Source organism: Rhinoraja longicauda, chromosome 23, assembly GCF_053455715.1.
Source record: "Rhinoraja longicauda isolate Sanriku21f chromosome 23, sRhiLon1.1, whole genome shotgun sequence".
Classification (NCBI taxonomy): Eukaryota; Metazoa; Chordata; class Chondrichthyes; order Rajiformes; family Arhynchobatidae; genus Rhinoraja; species Rhinoraja longicauda.
This window is the reverse complement of record NC_135975.1, coordinates 11507050-11521049: the sequence shown is the minus strand read 5'-3', so window position 1 is coordinate 11521049 and position 14000 is coordinate 11507050. Positions and strand designations below refer to the sequence as shown.

General features: G+C 43.6%; 1 protein-coding gene across 7 annotated transcripts in view; it reads left to right on the top strand.

Moving 5' to 3' along the window:
* The first annotated feature begins 628 nt into the window (after positions 1-628).
* The window catches only part of shank3a (SH3 and multiple ankyrin repeat domains 3a), a 557029-nt gene continuing 543657 nt past the window's right edge, over positions 629-14000 (top strand). For all 7 annotated transcript variants that reach the window (XM_078419606.1, XM_078419609.1, XM_078419607.1 and 4 more), the window contains exon 1: positions 629-821. The gene's annotated coding sequence lies outside the window, so the exon portion shown is untranslated. The remainder of the gene's footprint in view (positions 822-14000) is intronic.

The window sequence follows — 14000 nt, the reverse complement described above, 5'->3', positions numbered from 1 at the left end:
TATGTATTTGACCAAAATATCCCCTTGAATAGATCTGGTTGAAATCCATTACCCCGGGACAAACACGTTTACCAGTTGGGTGATGATGAATTGGGTCATTCCGTTTCACAGCCAGCCTCCAGGTGACATTGATATGTGACTGCACCGCCATTAGAGGAGGCTGTTGTTGGCTCCGGGGACAGTCAAGTGGCCGGACGTTGTGGTACAGACCTCAGGCGGCACATTTAGCCCTTGCCGCCACGTTCTCTGAACTCCGTGCTCTGGTTCCGACAGGATAACTGGCGAAGGGAAGAAGACCTCTGCTCCGAGTCCGACCCTCCGTCTCTTCCCCACTGCGGCCAGTGTGGATGGTCCCAGAAGTGACCCGGGAAGTTTGCTGGGGGCGACAGGGTTGGTGAGCGGTGATGTCCAGCTCTCAGCTGTGGGGACTCGTTGTCTCATCGCCCGTGACTGTCTCCAGGACTCCGCCGTGTTAAACAGAGTTTGGGTCTTCAGTGTCACTGTGTGAGGGAGGGGAGGGGAGGGAGGGGAGGGGAGGGAGGGGAGGACAGGACCTCTCACCTCCGAGCCGGGACCGCAGAGTCTCCTTGCCTTGCCTTGCCTTGCCTTGCCCTACCTTGGGGCTCGGTTGTCGGCAAAAGGTGGGCTTGGAAAAGAAACATTTGCCTGAGTAAACGGAGTAAACACCGATGCTGTCCGATCCAATTCTCTTTTCGGGGAGCAGCTGGGACTTCGCATGAAGTGTTCCTGGAGACCTTCAGTCAAGCAGGACAACCCGAAAGATGCGTGGAGAGCTGGAGTGAGGGGGGAGCCGGGGGTTGGTAAGTCAGTGTGTGTTGCTCTGCTGCGGGGAACATGTCGCTGGCGTGTTCTCCATTATTTACCTGGCTCTCAGAGTTCGCAGGTATTTGGAAACTCTCCACTCTTGCCGAAAGGATTCTCGCCTAGGTCTAAAACGCATGTCTGGCCCATTAGTTTAAATGTTTGTGTGGTCTCACTTCACTTACTCCGCCGATGGTCGCCCGTTAAAAAGGGAGCATCTCTCTCGGGGAACTTCTTGGAGAGAGAGAGAGAGAGAGAGAGAGAGAGAGAGAGAGACAGCCAACCTCCTCCATCCCGGGATTGCATTTAAAGAGGGAGTTCCCGCAAGCGTCACGTTAGAGAAGCCCTCACTGTCAAGGACCTCTCCAAAGGGGAGTCTCTCATCATCACGATGCACTCAAATGGGCCGATCGTTATCTCAGTTGCAATCTTACCGGGAAGAAACCGATAACAATCGAAGCCAATTCTCTGAACGCACTCAAGAGAGAGGTAGATAGAGCTCTTAAGGATAAAGGAGTCAGGGGGGTATGGGGAGAAGGCAGGAACGGGGTACTGATTGAGAATGATCAGCCACGGTCACATTGAATGGCGGTGCTGGCTCGAAGGGCCGAATGGCCTCCTCCTGCACCTATTGTTTATTGTCTAACACGGAAAGGAAATCGTCGTTAGTGAGCGAGTTGTGGCTTTAGAGGGACTTAGGTGAGTTAAAAAAAAATATTATCCATCTATGTGTCACTTGAGAAGACAGCCATTTGGTTGGGCCACTACCTTGAACTGCGCATTCGTTCTGTAGAAGGAGTCCCGCAGGGCTGTTGGATAGTGAGTTCCAGGAATTTATCCGAATTGTGAGGAATTGGCAATATGTTTGTACATCAGGATGCCGTGGACCTTGGCGGGGAGCCCACGGGTGGTGGTGACCCCATGCGCCTACTGCTCTTTGCCTCACGATGGTGGAGGTCACAGGTTTCCGAATGATCAGAAAAGTATTGGCGGTAGATTTTGTACATGGTGTACAGCACAACCACTCTTACCAGCGGAGGGAAAGAATATTTATGGTGATTGAGTGCCAGTGGAGTGTGCAACTTTGTCCCAGACAGTGTTAAGATTCTTGAGAGTTGCTGGCACTGCATTCATCCAGTCATATAGAGAGTATTTCATTAGATCCTTGACTTGCACCTTCCAGATTGTGGCCTTGATGAAGGAGGCTAGTTAGTTATTAGCGAATCTTCATACTCTGACAGCACCGTATAAATTCAGTTGTTTCAACTAAATGGTGCCCTAACAAGTTGTTACAGGTTACACAATCGTAAAGGAAATTGATAAAGTGAATGTTCAGTCTTTTTCCAAGAGTGGATAATTCTAAAATTAGAGGACATGAGCTTAAGATGAGAGAGGAGAGATACAAGAGGAACCCCAGGGGCAACCTTTCACTCAGATAGTAGTCAGTATCTGGAACAAGCAGTCAAAGGATTTGGAGAAATATAGGCCAAATGCAGGCATATGGGAACACTCCAGAAAACCACTTGGTTCATGGGCAAACTGAGCCGAAGGGCTTGTTTCTGTTTTACATATCGGTGCAGGAGTAGGCCTTTCGGCCCTTTGAGCCAGCACCGCCATTCAATATGATCATGGCTGATCATCGAAAATCAGTACCCCATTCCTGCTTTTTCCCCATATCCCTTGATTCTGTTAGCCCAAAGAGCTATATCTAACTTTCTTGAAAACATCCAGTGAATTGGCCTCCACTGCCTTCTGTGGCAGAGAATTCCACAGATGCACAACTCTCTGGGTGAAAAAGTTTTTCCTCATCTCAGTCCTAAATGCACTACCCCTTATTCTTAAACTGTGACCCCTGGTTCTGTACTCTCTCACCATCGGGAACATTTTCTCTGCATCTAGCCTGTCCAACCCCCAAAGAATTGTATATATTTCTATAAGATCCCCTCTCATCCTTCTAAATTCTAGTGAATATAAACCCAGTCGATCCATTCTTTCATCATATGTCAGTCCCGCCATCCCGGGAATTAACCTGGTGAACCTACGCTGCACTCCCTCAACAGCAAGATTGTCCTTCCTCAAATTAGGAGACCAAAACTGCGCACAATACTCCAGGTGTCGTCTCACCAGGGTCCTGTACAACTGCAGTAGGACCTCCTTGCTCCTATACTCAAATTCTCTTGCTATGAAGGCCAACATGCCATTAGCTTTCTTCACTGCCTTCAGAACCTGCATGCTTACTTTCAGTGACTGACTTACAGGGACACCCAGGTCTCGTTGCACCTCCCATTTTCCTAATCTGACACCATTCAGGTAATAATCTGTCTTCTTGTTCTTGCCACCAACGTGGATAACCTCACATTTATCCACATTATACTGCATCCACTATTATACTGCTTCTGCCATGCATCTGCCCACTCACCTAACATCCTCCTCGCAGCTCACACTGCCACCCAGCTTTGTGTCATCCGCAAACTTGGAGATGTTACATTTAATTCCTTCGTCTAAATCATTAATATATATTGTAAATAACTGGGGTGCCAGCACTGAGCCTTGCGGCACCCCACTAGTCACTGCCTGCCATTCTGAAAAGGACCCGTTAATTCCTACTCTTTGCTTCCTGTCTGCCAACCAGTTCTCTATCCATGTCAATACCCTAGACATTTTACTATGGAGATGTTTGTGACCTGACACATTTGTGGTGTCAATGTTACTTGCTATCTATCAACGCATGCCTGACGATTGGACGGATCTTGCTGCATTGTAGATTTGGCCTGCCTAATTTTACAAGGAATTCCCAATGGAATTGATCATTCTGCTGTAATTTTAGGTAAGTTTCTTTACTGTTCACTATGCTCTGAACTTTAGTGTCATCCACAAACTTACTAATCATGTCACCTACATTAACATCCAAATTGATGATATAAATAATGCCCAACACTGTTCCCTTTTGGCACACCATTTGGTACAGACCTCCAATATGAGAAACAATCCTCTACCACCACCCTCTGTCTCCTGCCTTCAAGCCAATTTTGTATCCAATTGGCTAGTTCACCCTGGATACCATGTGTTCTAGTCTTCCAGGGCAGCCTGCTATATGGTACCTTATTAAAGGTCTTGCTAAAATCCATGTGGACAATACCTACCAAGGTACCTTCATCAACTTTCTTTGTCACCTCTTCAATAGACTGAATCAAATTTGTGAGACACAATATCCCCACACACAAAGCCATGCTGACTATTCTTAATCAGTTCTTGCCTTTCCAAATGTCAGTAGATCCTTAGCCACCCTCCAGTCTTCTCAAATTTCAATTGTGGCTGTGGATGATACAAATATCTCTGCCAGGTCTCCTGAAAGTGCTTCCCTACCTTCCCACAATATTCTTAATATCACACTTAATCAGGTTCCTGAAATTTATCTATCGTTATGGGTTTAAAGACCTCCAGCACTCCCCTCCACAGCATCACTATTAACCTCCCCTCATTCCCCAACATCCATGGCTTTCTCCACGATAAATACAGACAAAAAATATTCATTTGACAACTCGCCCATCTCCTGTGGCTCTACACATAGACAAAGTCACGATGAAGCAACTGTTCTGCATTTTTGGCTGATCATAATTGCGAATGCCTTCGGGTTTTTTTAGCACTCATGTGCTGGGCCCTACCACAGCAGAAGGTCAACCCTACCTGTGGGAAAGGAAATATCATTGTAATGAAGAGGTTTGGTACATCACCCCTGAGTGTGACTATCAGATTGTTGCCCTAATAATCTGAAGATGAGGATATTCCTAATGACTGCTCCATCTATTATCTATTTAATTGTCCATTACCATTTATAATTGGAGGTGGTTGTGGATATTGGACATTGTCGGGGGAATGATGAGTACATTTACAAATGACATTAAAATTGATGGTGCTGTGGACAATGAAGAAAGTTGCGTCAGGTTGCAGCAGGATATAGATCCGACAGAATGTTACGTGGAATATATTCCCAACTAGTTCAAATTATTGCATTTTGGCAAATCAAATAGGGATAAAACATATATTGTAAATTTTAAGGCACCAAGAAATATTGAACAATGATAGTGGCAACACAGATAAGTAGGCCATGTGGCATGCTTGCCTTCATAGGTTGGGGCATAGAATATAGAAATTGGTACATTATGTTGCAATTTTACAAAACACGGGCAGGATTTGGAATATTGTGTGCAGTTCTGATCACCACACTGTTGGAAGGATGTAATTGTGCTGGAGAGTGCAGAGGAGAATCACGAGGATGTTTTAATTTAATTGGAGGTCTTTAGTTCTGAGGAGAAATTGGACAGGCTCGGTTTGTTTTTCTTAGTGAAGGAGACTGAGGGATGACCTCATAAAGAGGTAGGTGGCGCAGCGGTAGAGTTGCTGCCTTACAGCGAATGCAGCGCCGGAGACTCGGGTTCGATCCTGACTACAGGCGCCGTCTGTACGGAGTTTGTACGTTCTCCCCGTGACCTGCGTGGGTTTTCTCCGAGATCTTCGGTTTCCTTCCAAACTCCAAAGACGTACAGGTATGTTGGTTAATTGACTGGGTAAAATGTAAAAATTGTTCCTAATTGTGTGTAATAGGGACAATTAGTGTTAATGTGCGGGGATCGTTGGGCGGAGCGGACTCGGTGGGCCGAAGGGCCTGTTTCCACGCTGTATCTCTAAAACTAAAATATAATCTAAAAATTATAAGAGGCATATATAATAGGCAGAATTGTGTCCCCTTGGTAGGATATCAAAAAATAGAAGCCAGAGGGTTAAGGTGAGACAAAAGAATTTAAAAGGGGATGCAAAGGATTTTTTAAAATATAGAGAGGTTGCTATCTGGATTGTGCTGCCAAAGTAAATGGTGGAATCCGATACAATCATGACATTTAACAAGCATTTTTATAAGGCATAAAAGGATATAGACCTTTTGTCGGGAAATGGGATTTCTGTAGGCCCTGAGAAAGGCTGGCATGGAGGGTGTGCCCAAGTGCCTGTTTCTACGCTGTCCTACTCTTGCTATATGATGCTGGATACTGGGGGCAAGGTTGGATTGTTGCTTGGATAATGGAGGCCCAGTGGATGTGTACCTGGATATTGGGGCCAAGATGGATACTAGATGAACAAGTGGATGTGACCCTGATTACTAGGACCCACTTGGATCAATGTCCAGATGCTAGGGCCTAGATGGATGTGTGCCTGGGTACACTGGGTGAGGTGGATCAGGGCCTGGAACCTGGGGGCTGAGGAGGATGTGTGGCTGGATATTGGGAGCTCAGGAGGATGTATACGTGGATACATGGAGTCCAGCTGGAGTTGTGCATCTATACTGGGGCCCAGATGGATGTGTACCTAGATGCTGGGGGCCCAAGTTGGTTAGGTGTCTGGGTACACAGAGTTGGTTGATCAGCACTTGGATTGAGATGGAGGGGCATCAATAGAGAGAGAGAGAGATGCAGCGTGCAAGAGAGAGAGAGTTTGATGTGGAGTTGACATTGCGCCAAGCTCTGCTTAGCCAGGATGTTGGACAAAGTAACAATTCCACGCAAGAGGTGTGATTTGAAAGTAACTGCAAAGATGAGGTCTGGATTCAAAGTGGCAACGAAGCAACAAATGAGGAGTTTCAGAGGAGCAAGGTTTCCAAGGTAGAGGATGGCAAGGAGGGAGCAGGAAAACAAGAAATTCTTTTTACAGGAATTTTGACAGAGTAACTTAAGTAAAACCTTCCTCTAATACAGGGGTTCCCAACCTTTTTCGTCCTGTTTACCCCATTGCAACTTTTCAAAAGTAAATTTACCCCCACCCTGTTTTGTTCAGTAATTTGAGTTTACACTTCTACCATAATAAAGCAACCTACAAAGGGGAAATGTTAAAATACTGTTGTCAACAGTATTATTTTAAGTTCAAATAACAATAATGATAGTACATAACAATGTTATTTCACTTATTTATGAACAACTAATGATGAACAGATACTGGTATACCAGAACCAAACACAGACAGTCAATATGTACAAATCCAGAATCAACAAATTTACCTCCTGGGTTGGCGAAATTTACTCCCTGGGAGTAAATTTACCCCAGGTTGGGAACCCTTGCTCTAATAGCTGCAGGTCAGTTTCTTAACCACATTTAACGAAAGTGGCAAAAGAAGCAGGGTTGATGAAAGGAGAAACTGTTGTGATTTAGAGTGCACTTTCTTAAATTGATGGTTGCAGTTTCAATGATAACTTTTGAAAGGGAATGGATGGATCGTAGCAACGAGCAAAGCGGTCAAACTTGGTGTTTCAATCCTACAAAGAGATTCCCAAGTATTGTAAAGAAAGTGGGCTCCTCCTGTTCGCTACCATTTTGTGATTCCAAACAATAATGGAGAGTTTCAAGTTTGGGAGAGCGAACTAGCGAAAGGTATGCTTCCACTGTTGGTGAGAAATGACAATCGTATTTTTCATAAAGACGTTAAAAATATTTAAAATCTATAATTTCAAATGTGGACCTAAATGTTCTTAATGGAAGAAAGTTAACAAATATGGACAGTGTACAGGGGAGTAGGATTATATGAGATAAACTATTAAAAGCTGATGGATCTTGAGGTGAAGAGTGGGATTCAGTTGGATGAGATATTAAAGGATAATTGGGAGAATAGGGAATGAGTAGAAAAGGCAGTGTGGGTGGTGGAATATTAAAGAATAATAAGGATTGAGTCAGCGAATGAGATTAGACAGTGGGTATTAAAATGTAATGAAGAGTGAGTAGGAAAGTGTGATTAACATATATAACATATAACATATAACAACTACAGCATGGAAACAGGCCTGTCCGGCCCTACCAGTCCACGCCGACCATTCTCCCTGACCTAGTCTCATCTACCTGCACTCAGACCATAACCCTCTAATCCCCTCTCATCCATATACCTATCCAATTTACTCTTAAATAATAAAATCAAGCCAGCCTCCACCACTTCCACCGGAAGCCCATTCCATACAGCCACAACCCTCTGAGTAAAGAAGTTCCCCCTCATGTTACCCCTAAACCTTTGTCCCTCAATTCTGAAGCTATGTCCCCTTGTTGGAATCTTCCCCACTCTCAAAGGGAAAAGCCTATCCACGTCAACTCTGTCCGTCCCTCTCAGAATTTTAAAAACCTCTATCAAGTCCCCCCTCAACCTTCTACGCTCCAAAGAATAAAGACCCAACCTGTTCAACCTCTCTCTGTAGCCTAAGTGCTGAAACCCAGGCAACATTCTAGTAAATCTCCTCTGTACCCTCTCCATTTTGTCGATATCCTTCCTATAATTTGGCGACCAGAACTGCACACCATACTCCAGATTCGGCCTCACCAATGCCCTGTACAATTTCAACATTACATCCCAACTTCTATACTCGATGCTCTGATTTATAAAGGCAAGCATACCAAACGCCTTCTTCACCACCCTATCCACATGAGATTCCACCTTCAGGGAACAATGCACAGTTATTCCCAGATCCCTCTGTTCCACTGCATTCCTCAATTCCCTACCATTTACCCTGTACGTCCTATTTTGATTTGTCCTACCAAAATGCAGCACCTCACACTTATCAGCATTAAACTCCATCTGCCATCTTTCAGCCCACCCTTCCAAAAGGCCCAAGTCTCTCTGTAGACTTTGAAAATCTACCTCACTATCAACTACTCCACCTATCTTAGTATCATCTGCATATTTACTAATCCAATTTGCCACACCATCATCCAGATCATTAATGTAAATGACAAACAACAGTGGACCCAACACAGATCCTTGGGGCACTCCACTAGACACTGGCCTCCAACCTGACATACAATTGTCAACCGTTGCCCTCTGGTATCTCCCATTCAGCCATTGTTGAATCCATCTTGCAACCTCACTATTAATACCCAACGATTTAACCTTCTTAATCAACCTTCCATGTGGAACCTTGTCAAATGCCTTACTGAAGTCCATATAGACAACATCCACAGCCTTGCCCTTATCAATTTCCCTGGTAACCTCTTCAAAAAATTCAAGAAGATTAGTCAAACATGACCTTCCAGGCACAAATCCATGTGGACTGTTTCTAATCAGGCCTTGATTATCCAAATAATTATATATATTGTCCCTAAGTATCTTTTCCATTAATTTTCCCACCACAGACGTCAAACTAATAGGTCTATAATTGCTAGGTTTACTTTTAGAACCTTTTTTAAACAAAGGCACAACATGCGCAATGCGCCAATCTTCCGGCACCATCCCTGTTTCTAATGACGTTTGAAATATTTCCGTCATAGCCCCTGCTATTTTTGCACTAACTTCCCTCAATGTCCTAGGGAATATCCTATCAGGACCTGGAGACTTATCCACTTTGATATTCTTCAAAAGTGTCCGTACCTCCTCTTCTTTAATCCTCCTATTTAGATTAGATTAGATTCTGTTGGATGTGGAACTAAAATTGCAGCTGAGTAGGAGAGTGAGATTATATGATGGGTTAGTAAGGGGTTACTGGGAGAATGGAAAGTTAGATTAGATAGATTGATGGGTAGTAAAGCTTGCACAAACCCTGATTTTGCTGATGTGGGTCTGAGGGATTATGAAGAAGTAGACTGCATCATGAAGGACTGCAACAAGAAGTAGACTGCAACATGAAGGACTTTAGATTGCACAAAGAATGCTGCTCCCCATCTGTTCTTGGTTCTGTAATCAGCACTGTTTCTCTGTTGCTGCTGGCTCTCTTTCATGATTATTGAGATAGATACACAAGCAAATAACCCATTATTCCATAGGGGAAAGCTTCCCAAGGAATATATTAGAGTTGCTATAAATAATGTATAACTTGGACCAAGAACTAATGAGGAAAAGAGATGAATGACCCTTAATTACAGCCAAACTCTGCTCCTATGTGGGTAGAGGAGCTGAATTGTTGAAAATTGGCAACTGGCCATCACGCTGAAAATGACTGACTAAACAGAAAAAGCTGGAACACTCATCAGGTCAGGCAGCAATTGTGGAGAAAGAAATCAAAGTATTTTCCAGGCAATTGATGTTCAGTCAGAGATACTGCTGCATGAGCATTCTTTTTTAAATTTTGGATAGATAGATTTGGCAACATCTAATTAATCCAACATATTGAACCTTATTAGGATCTAGAATCCATTGGGGCCCCAATAATGCCACTAAGTTGAAGATGAGTCATAGTCATATATCACAGAAACAGGCCCTTCAGCCCACATGGTCCCTGCTAACAACTAATCACTCAATCCAAAAACTTACACAAAATAGTGAATGGGAATTATCAACGGGAGAAAACTCTCGCATAAAAATTGTGATGAGGTATGAAAACATTAGTAAACAGGAGAACAGTGTATGGCAGGGGAATTGCTGAGATATTGTTCTACATTTTTACTTCGATATTAAACCAATGTTTTGAGTTGCCCCTGCGCTGTTTGTGAAAGTTGCATTGACTGAGAACTTCAATTGCATGGGTACCCTGTGGAGCATTGTGCTGTCCAGCCATTATCTGCATCAGTGTGATGTTCCCTAATGATGCAATGCAATTTTTTGCAGTTCTCAGCACATAGCATGACTGGTGCAATCTCTGTAGGCAGCTTTTAAAGGAGAGTATTTGAGTTTAGTTTATTGTCACGTGTACCGAGATACAGTGAAAAGCATGTTCAGTCAGCAGAAAGACAATACATGATTACACCCAACAGTGTACAGATACAGATGTTTGCTGCTGGTTGTTTGAATGATGGCTGGGAGATTTCTCCCAAGGAATTGGAAGAGGCCAGGACAGGCTAGAGAAGAATAATGTCTGCGGGAATCATGTTCTTTGTACATGGGAACCACCGAGTTCCATCATCTGGGGGGACAGGGCTTTCTCCATCGCTGCTCCCACCCTATGGAACTCACTACCCCAAACCGTTAGAGACTCCCCCACACTCACCACATTCAAAACATCGCTGAAGTCTCACCTGTTCAGTACTGCCTTCAACCACTGAAGGTCACCTCACCTTCTGTCTCCTTTCTCTGTTCATTTATTTATTTACTTATTTATCTGTTTATTCATTTCCCCTATGTTCTCAAAATCTCTGTAAAGCGTCTTTGAGTATATGAAAAGCGCTATATAAATAAAATGTATTATTATTATTATTATCTATAATGATGCCTACTGTCTTTGAATGGCAATGTTTGGGCAATGCAGGCAAATGCATAAGATCACGTGATAGGAGCAGAATTAGGCCATTCAGCCCATCAAGTCTATTCCGCCATTCAATCATGGCTGATCTATCTCTCCCTCCTAACCCCATTCTCCTGCCTTCTCCTCATAGCCCCCATTGCCTATGCTGACTATGCCTGCTCTTGAGGTTTGCGCAAAAAGTAGATGGAATCTTCTCTTCCTAAGTATGAGGTTTGGGTGACCTCTCTTCCAGCGAGAGCACAAAGCCTTGAGATGTGGCAGAGAGCAGAAGCAGCCTGGAATGGTTCTGAGGCTTGGTAGTTGAGATGACCATAACCCTGGCCCCCCAAGAACAAAGCAGTTGAAGTACATGCAAGAGTATATTCGAGGCTGTATGATATCAGATATCTTGTGAAGATTAAGAATTAATTTCCCCCAATAAATGGCATGGTTGTTCTGAAAATTATTTTCCAATCTTGTGAGGTTAAACATAAATTTTATGTGTTGAATTATTGCCTCTGTCATTTGGTGAATCTTTACTGTGAACAAGGAGTGCCATGGAGAATGAAGATCCTGTCAAAATGCGAGGAAAGACATTTTCTGACAGGTATCAAGGGGCCCAAAAATGTGCACAATATTGCTTTACTCTGGGTTAACCCAATCTTCAATTTAGTGATAATGGTATGATTCGTTTTTGGAAAGAATGACCAAGAGAATGTTCCTGCCCTTCTCTTGGGCCTCCGTTGAACGTTTTTCTATTTTTTATTCACCTCGCAGAACAACCAGGTTTTACTAAACCTGCTTCCCATATAGGAAGCTATTCCATGCTATTTATAGGAGTGAAGACAAAAAGCAATCTCTTTGTCCTCATTGAGATTTCTGATGTCAAACAGCCTCAAATACATTTCTATCAGTACAGCAAATCATTACTACACTGGAATGGTCACCTGGACCATAATGCCCAAATCTCTGGAGTGAGATGGTTTCTAAAATTCACACCACCTATGTCACAGCTGAGGAAGCTGGAGCAGAAAATGATGCTCCATGAAAAGAAGTGTGGGACAGGCAGAGAGTCTGGCAAAGGGGAATATGGGGAGAAATAATTTAAAGCATCGAATTGTTATGACTTGGAAACCATCACCCAGAAAGGCAATGGAAATGGATTTAATAGTTACTTCTGAAGGGGCCTTGAACATGCACCATACAGTAAACCCTCGTTATTATGGACCTCCTTATAATGGATTTTGGTTATAACTGATGGACCTACCAACCTTCATCGCCAAGCCGGACTGCCAACGCCACCACAGGTCCGCACCACCTCCCTGGCTGCTTCCAGTCCGGGCTGCCCTGCCACCACCAACCCTTGCCTGTACTCCCACCACCTGTGGGCTGCAACCAATAACTCCGCTGATCATTGCCTTGACTCACCTGGATTCCAGGCCCAGTTCCAGACTAAGAGTCTGAAGAAGGGTTTCAACCCGAAACGTCACCTATCCATGTTTTCTAGACATGCTGGCTGACCTGCTGAATGATACTAGCACTTTGTGTCTTTTTGTGTATTAACCAGCATCTGCAGTTGTTTGTTTTGCCTACCTATACAATAATAATCCCTGACTCAGTTATAGTGGGCAATCGGTAGTAACATTCCACTCCCCACTATTGTCTATTATAATGAGGATTTACTATATATAGTGGAACAACGTGTAGGGCAATGCTGAAAGAAAGTGGAATAGCTTCCATAGCATCAGGAGTGAAAGTGAAGGAGGTATGTGAATGCCATTATCTGCCATCTCCTTGCATTCCCACAAATGTCTCCTCAGCAGAGGTTGAAATTCTCCTTCTCCAGATGTTACACCCTGAACTGAGAGGAAAGCAATATGTTTGCACCCTGTCTGTGATGGTCAGTTGGTCCACATGTGTCAATTGTTCAATCACCCCATGTGTCAGTCAGTTGGTCCACTTGTGTGGGTTGGTCAGATTGTCTGTAATGAAAGGTTTGTGTTGGTCTGTCAAATCATGTGAATTGGTCCATCCATGTTGGATGGTGATCTGTCAGTTGGTCCACGTAGGAAAATAACTGCAGATGCTGGTACAAATCGAAGGTATCACAAAATGCTGGAGTAACAGTTGGTTCATGTCAGCTCGGTGTCTGTTGGTCCATGTCTTGGTCTGTCTGTCAATCAGCCTGTGTCTGTCAAAGTTCATGGAAATGTGAAAAGTGGAAATGTAAAACGTGCTTTCAGATTAGTTTGCTTTCATGTACGCCAAAGTGCACAGACATTTCTTGTTCACATGAAGCTCAGAGTATGTAGTGGACAAACAGTAACGATAAATATAACAATGAATACAGCAACAAATGCAATACTGCAGAATAGTGCAAGATTGTCGTACAAAATCAGAAAGTGCAAAAGAATAATGAAGTCCAATAATGGAATAACTGGATGAGACAATTAAAATTAAGAGAATATGGCAGCACATAGGATTTACACCCATTTGGAAAAGAATGGGTTAATTCGGTACAGTCAGTGAGGCTTAAAATGTGGCAGGTCATATCTTGTTAACGATAAAGGATATTGAGAAGGTGACGAAGGTGATCGATGAGCGTAGGATGGTGGATGTTGTCTACTTGGACATGGTAAGGCCTTTGAAATTCCTCATGGTAGATTGATCCACAAAATTAAAACGCACCAGATTAACAGTGACTTGGTTGTATGGCTTCATAATTGGCTGAAGTCAGAAGGCTGTGGTGGAAGTACGATATTTAGGCTGGAGGTTTGTGACCGGTGGAGTTCTGCAGGGATCTGTTCTGTGATCTCTGTTGTTTGTGATATGTATAAAATGACTTGGATGCAAATTTGGATGGGTTTGTTAGTAAGTTTGCAGATGACTGCAAGACTGCTGCAGTCATGGATTGTGAGGAAGGCTGTCAAAGTATACAGCGGGTCGTAGATCAGCTACAGAAATGGGCAGGGAAATGGTAGATGGAGTTTAATCCGAGCAA